The sequence below is a fragment of the Carex rostrata genome, chromosome 20 (genome assembly GCF_964058835.1).
Source record: "Carex rostrata chromosome 20, lpCarRost1.2, whole genome shotgun sequence".
NCBI lineage: Eukaryota > Viridiplantae > Streptophyta > Magnoliopsida > Poales > Cyperaceae > Carex > Carex rostrata.
In genome coordinates this window covers 9,329,717-9,336,988 of record NC_135937.1, presented here as the reverse complement: position 1 = coordinate 9,336,988, position 7,272 = coordinate 9,329,717, and the positions used below count along the sequence as shown (strand labels likewise).

The 7,272-nt window shown below is 33.2% G+C and overlaps 1 long non-coding RNA gene across 1 annotated transcript; it reads right to left on the bottom strand.

Annotated features, from left to right (window-relative positions):
* Positions 1 to 5,061: 5,061 nt before the first annotated feature.
* LOC144572711 (uncharacterized) lies at positions 5,062 to 6,977 on the bottom strand. Its single transcript, XR_013517791.1, has 3 exons — positions 6,603 to 6,977; positions 5,989 to 6,048; positions 5,062 to 5,279 (listed from the first exon to the last, which is right to left on the bottom strand). It is a non-coding gene; the product is annotated as an uncharacterized LOC144572711 (long non-coding RNA).
* Between the last annotated feature and the right edge of the window lie 295 nt (positions 6,978 to 7,272).

Below are 7,272 nucleotides of genomic sequence, written 5' to 3'. Positions count from 1 at the left end.
TTTGTCTTCTAAGATTGAAATAACTGGAATTATAAGTTCGAAATTTGAAGAAAGTTAAAATGTAAGAGTTGTAAGTTTTTCTGTTACGGTTCTAACGCAATTAGTTTCACCTTAATCCTAATTTCCAGTGAGGAGAAAAGATAAAAATGATCGATAAAGGTCTGCAGTCTCCGAACTGAAATATTTACTGACTTTACAATTTTATGGAGAATCCTACTTTTGGAATTTAGGATAGTATTCTACACGAAAGTTGTAGATCATGAAGTTATATTTTCAGGTATTAAATTTCATTCCAATCCGAATTGATATGAGTGATCTGTGATTGAAATACTAACAGTTGTCCATCTGAAAATTACAACTGAAGCTAAATTCGAGAGGTTATCGAAAAGAAGTAACTCAAATCGAGGTTTTAAATAAGGATTTGATTTGTATTTATTTCATAATTGCTGAGACCCGCTAAAGAATATATTTATTTTAAAAATTAAATGGGATATTATTTGAATTTTTGTGAGAGTTCCTACAATATTTTCTATATGGACAATCACACGTGTGATCCTAACTCAAGACGTGTATATAATTATTATTTGTTCCTAAATTTATCGGTATAAAAATAATACTCGATGTAACGGAATATTACATCCTTTCCCCCTTAAAAAGAATTTTGTCCTCAAAATTCAAACACTAATCGTAATTACTTTTATTGACTGTGACTAAATGCTACATTCCTCCCCTCTTTAGAAATGAATTTTGTCCTCAAAATTCAAATATAACATCATAAATATTTTCACTACGCTTTTGCTGCGCCACTCTAATTAAACTCATGTTGGTGAAATTCTGATGTTGTTACTCTGGTGTGGTTACTCCTGTTAGTGGTCCTTAGCCTCATGTTTCCTTGATTCGGAATTATGTTGCTTTGAGGAGGCTTGTATGGACATTCTCTAGCGAAATGTCCTGATTTGAGACATATGTGACACAATCCATTGGCGTAGTTGCATTGCTCTTTTAAGTGAGGTTTATGGCAATGGTTGCACCAAGGTTTCTCGTTGGGGTAGAAGTTGGTTCTCAAGCCGATGTTATTACACCGAATTGGAGTTGACCTTGGAGTATCCTCCGTCCTTAGTCTAATATTTCTAACACCGTTCAGTTGACTAAAGTGTGTCTCATAGGAATCTGCTGTAGTAGCCCGCAGCATGAGATCAGGCAACTTGTCTATTCCTGGTATGTCGATCAATTGGGCAAGGCGAGGGTTTAGACCACCAAGGTATTGTTGCCTCAAGCGGAATTCATCTTGGACAATGTCAGGAGCGTACCTCATTAGGTTTTCGAATTTGGAATTGTATTCCGTCACACGATCGATTCCCTGCTTAAGACTAGTGAACTTCTGGCGAAGTAGTTCTCGTGACCTTATATCCATATACCTTCCTTCAAATAGTCTCTCAAACTCTACCCAATTCACGGGTCCTATGGTCCGACGCTTCGCTTCTTGCCACCAGAATCGAGCGGGTCCTTCAAAAAGTTGGGTGGCTAGTTCCACTCTATTTTCCTCTGGGGCCCGAAGAATTTGGAATTTGTCCTTGATATTGGCGATCCAATTTTCGGCCACTGCAAAATCCCCTGTCCCATCGAACGTTGGGGGATGAAGAGAATTGAATGAGCGGTAGAGATGAAAGAATGGGTCTACTTCTCGATGTCTTCTCTGTTCTGATTCCATGGCAATTCGAGCGACTCTCTCAAGACCTTGTAAGAGGGTCTGCAAGTGATTGGCTTCAGCTTGGGCATCGATAGTGGGTGGGACGGTTTCTCTATTGTTAGCATTGATTCTGGTTCTGAGGCGTCCTCTCACCATTTCTATAGTTTTATAAGATAAGATTGATTATTTATAATTGTTTTATAAAAATAAATTAACAAAAGAACTTAATATCCAAAGATGTCAATATTGTATGTAGAAAATAAAAAAAAATAAAAATGGATCATATAGGAAAATAGCATATACATACAAATTACAAAATTTTCTATATGTCACGCTAATTTTTATTTTTTTTTTGAATATATAACAAAATAATAAAAATAAGATATCTCAGTACGTTTATGATCAATCAAGAATTTATTCCAATTATTCCATCTATTATTGATTAAAATTGTAAATTGCACAATGACCGAGTAATATTAGCTTAAAAGCAAGTTTATCTCAGTAATATTCTAAAGCAATGAGTTAAAAATTAAATTGTAAATATTTTTTTATAGAAGCTTTAACTTTAAAATTTATAGTCTTTTGCATGCCAAAAGTTGATATTGCATTTTTATTTTTTTTTTTTATTTTTTTATTTTTTTGGACTGTACAGGTACCATAGTGTTTATCATAATCTACACTACATTCAAAGTGTGTATTAAATATTAATGCAAAACGGGGGAATTTTATTAAAAAGATTTGACCCACCAATGTCCGAAATTCCATTTGTTCGGTAATAAACTTAATATGTTTTGTTTTCTTTCTTTAATGATCAAGTAGCTCAAGAATTAAGAATTTAATGCGCCTCACGAAAAAAAAATGATGAGAACAAAAGAACATATATAGTAACTAGTTAACAATTAGATTGGGAATTATTTATTTCCCATATTATATACGGTGATGAAAGTAAAAGAAAAATATCTTGGGCCATAATTAATCAAATTAATTAAATTTCTTACATGATCACTAAATTAAAGTCTAATTTTAACCTGAAAATTTGATCTAAAAAGTCAAGTATATTTACACTAATATTAGTATATTAATGACAAGTCAAATCAAATCATTAACCCGATATTTAGTGGAATACTTTAATAAATTTAGACCTATTCAATTCAGAATTTCTTATTAACTTTAGTCGCTAAATAGTACGCTTAATATATATGGTCAGATGTTAAATCAATTATGGATTTCTAAAGACGAGACCTTAATGCGCACTCACTCAGCGGTTAATTATTGATATTGTATGTGCATCTTCACAGATTTTTACCATATGTCACACCCCAGATTTTTACCATCCGGAGCGTGATTATATAAGCATCTTCACACCTTTCCTTGGCCCGTCAACCTACGTCGCCAACAGAAAAGAAAACAAAATAACAAAACGGAGTCAGCTACAAAGCTCAGTAACCGGTTATTTAACGACGCGCTTCTCTACAATTGGCTTAATTTAACGACTATTCAATTAGATCGGATTAATCCACACAAATACACATCAAATTATGCACGCATATTTAACTAGCAATAGCACGTCGGTCTAGGTTATCCATAAAACCAGTCACATCATATTCACACATGTGTAATCCCTGTCACAGGCGATTCCCACATTCTCATAACACAATTCCTTTAATCCGCCAATCCAATGGAAAATCCATCCAACATTGGAAGGCCGCCAACCCACTGGGAAATCCATCCAACAGTGAGAGGCTACAATCACATATCAAATTCCAACCTCAGACCCGCTATCCCATTAAATATGTCATCATAATTCAATATGCAATACCAATATTCAAATCAACCATACAAAACGAAAACACAGTTATAGAGAAGTCCGGTTACCTGATAGCGAGATATTCAGAATTTCCAATCGAATTGCAACAATAGATCAAAATCACTGCGACATAGGCGAAATTCAATCGGACATACAACGGAATAATCATTGATATCACCAATTTATTTGTAAAACACTTCTTTTATTTTAATATCTCTCTTTTTGTGGCTGCGGAGAAAAAGAAAAAGGTAGCCAGAGTATATTTGAGTCTAATTTAGATATGGGTATTTATAAGAGAGATTAAAATGGAGAACGGTTAAGACAAAGAGATGCAACAGTACGTAATAAAAAGAAATAGAGGGGTGCGATTCAAATAGGGAGATTTATATACAGAGGGTTCAATTTCAAGGATAACCGCCTAAAGGTGTCTTTTCCTTTATTTTAAGTATTTATTTTGTAAATGATTATAGATATAAAAAATAAAATATAAATCCGGTTATTATATATTCCCAGCAGTTATCCCTTTGTGAATTTAAAATAAATAACCGAAATATAATATATTATTATTTATTTCATCACTTAATTTACCTTTCATTTTTTTAACAGTAACTATATTATAATAATAAAAATATTTTCAATATAAATAAAATAACTAAATTTTTCGGGTTGTTACATTCTTCCGTTCTTCAAAAAGAATTTTGTCCTCAAAATTCAAATAGATGATACTAAAATTAAATGAGAAAAAAAATAGATAATAATAAAAACAAATTTATCAAATACGAATCACTTAAGAGGAGGTAATCAACTTGAACCAAAATTAATTTACTTGCAAATTCAGTTTTTTTTTAATACAATAATTATATAAAATCATATCACATAAATAAACTGAATGATACTATATATAGATGACGATACTAAATCAGACAGATTTTTCATATGAAATTCAAAATTGGTACATAGATTATATATCAGACAATTATAACTTTAAGAATAAATCATTCAGAATATCAAATTTCAAATTGGAATCGACTAAAGTTATACTTGTCAAATTCAGATAGGTCAATGATTACAAACGAACAATAAGAACTTGAAATGAAACGAACTGAAAGAAAAATCAGATTTGAGGTATACAGATCAATTGGAGGAGATAAGCTTAAATAAAATTGTATTATATAATTCCATTTAAATTCTATAATTCTGTAAGTTCATATTAGAAATTTATTTAGATGATAACAAAAATGAATTGAAGGAGATGCACAGATTTTTCAAAACCAATAATCCGTTCAATATTCAGACATCAAAATTTAAGAAACAAATATGTCAGAATTCAATTATTTATTTTCGACTAACAAATCAATTTAAGACATGTTCAAATCAGTCAGAATACTTGTCAATATTGATTTTAGACATATCAAAATTCGAAAGGAAAATGATAACAAATGAAACAAGGACCCAAGCACAGTCCGAGGAACGAATGCTCTGATACCAACTAAGTTGTCACACCCCCGGACAACCCGCCGCGCATTTATGCGCTAGGCGTTAAGCACATCACATACATCATCAATAAAAACATTCAACAAGCCACTTTATTTAAAAATAAATGGAGTTCACAAACAAACAGAAAAAGGGACAATATGTCAGACATGGCTAGTCAAACAGTCACTGCCATGTCCACACAATATATTGTTCATACAAATATAAAATAAACAGAGAGTGGCTATCTTAACAACTTCCGCTAGTTTCCTCACCCGCGGCCTTCCTCCATGCTTTCTTCTTCGTTTCCTGGAACCCACATAACAGGTGGTACGGTGAGAGATCGAACTAACTCTCAGCGCGGGATTTAGTTCCAGCCCGGTGCTTTTACAAATCAATGCATTTAATTTCCCCAAATAACATAAAAAGAAGGTTTTTGAATTTTTCCCCATGTCCCTATCAATTCGGATATGCAAATCACTTTAAAATAACCAGTTTTTATTCCCGCCCCTTTTTAAATCATTTCAAAAGGTTTTAAAATTCCACACTCTGGGAATCCATGCCTGTACATGAAAACCCGGCGAATCGCCACGCAAGGACGACCCGATTATCACACTCTAGATGGGCCATTTCGGGGACCCATCCGGCGAACCGCCGCGAATTTGGCGACCCGTTCTGTTCTGTTCTGTTCTGTTCTGTTCTGTTCTGTCCTGTCCTGTTCACACACTGGGCTGCCACACATGGACAGCCCGCTTTTCAAAAACACATGCAGAGCCGCCTCACACGGACGGCCCCAATTTAAAACGATTCATTCAAGTTCCCCATTCTCAAATTCACAATTCAATTCCTATCAATTCAATTTCATGCATCAAGAGTTCCTATCATGCAATTCTACACAAATTCAAACGATTGTTCGACATTCACAACATGCAGTTTATCCACCAGATTAAGAAAAAGGACTACTTACCTCAATCCATGCATTTTTTGTATTATTTGTAAAAAGACCAGGAACCCGCACCTGTTTGCGTAGTAAATTCTTGACCGATATCTACGTCTCTCAGTTCCTCGAAAGTCGAACCTAAGAAATAAACATATCTCTAATTAATAAGATTTGAGTTCACATATTCTTATTTTCTAAAATTTTATATTTATCATTATAACCCTAGATTATTAGTTCTAATTTTTAAACTTTGGTCACTGATTATTTTGATTCACACTTTATAACTCTTTTATAATTCAAATTAAATAAGCTATATAAGAATCCAGAACCTGTTAAGTTAGGAATCCAAAATCTTTGATCAAGGAAATATATATATTGTTTTCAAACTTCATTCCACAACTATTTTTAGATGTAGTTTAATGAAATAATAATTATAAACTATGAAAAGATGTTAAACATATAGGATAATTTAACTACATCTATTTAAACCAAGTCAAACTATTAATTTGAGATGATACATCCAGCAACCAAATCAAAGTGAACAAGTTTTATTAATATAATATTTATTAATATAATAATGAGTATCTATAATCAAAATAAATATATTTTTAGTTTATTATAGAAAGAATACAACTTAATAGTCAAGATTTTATCATTAAGAAAAATGAGATTTATGATTGAAACTCTATTACTTGAAATTTGCAGTTTAGGAAAGGTAGGCGCAGCAGTCACTGTTTTGGACGGTTCTCAGCAGTCGAGACTCCGATTGGGATGAATCCAGCGCTCACGGTTCCGTATCGTCGAGCACTACAACTCTCATGTTGATCTCTTCTCCAAAATCCGGACGTATAGGCGGTGGTTCTCTTCGGAAGTTGGCTGGCCGGTTTGGGTCCAGCAGGGGTTTAGATCTGAAATGAGGGAAAAGGTGCTGCGGCTAGGGTTAGGGAAAAGAAGGGGGGTGGCTGTGGAGAGGCTTTATATAAGGTAGGGTTAGGTTTAGAAGATGATTTGTGATTTTTGGGCTTGAGTTTAGTGGACCAACATATTGTAAATTCGGATTTGAGCCCATGACAGAATTTCGTTTTAATGTTTGTCTTCTAAGATTGAAATAACTGGAATTATAAGTTCGAAATTTGAAGAAAGTTAAAATGTAAGAGTTGTAAGTTTTTCTGTTACGGTTCTAACGCAATTAGTTTCACCTTAATCCTAATTTCCAGTGAGGAGAAAAAGATAAAAATGATCGATAAAGGTCTGCAGTCTCCGAACTGAAATATTTACTGACTTTACAATTTTATGGAGAATCCTACTTTTGGAATTTAGGATAGTCTTCTACACGAAAGTTGTAGATCATGAAGTTATATT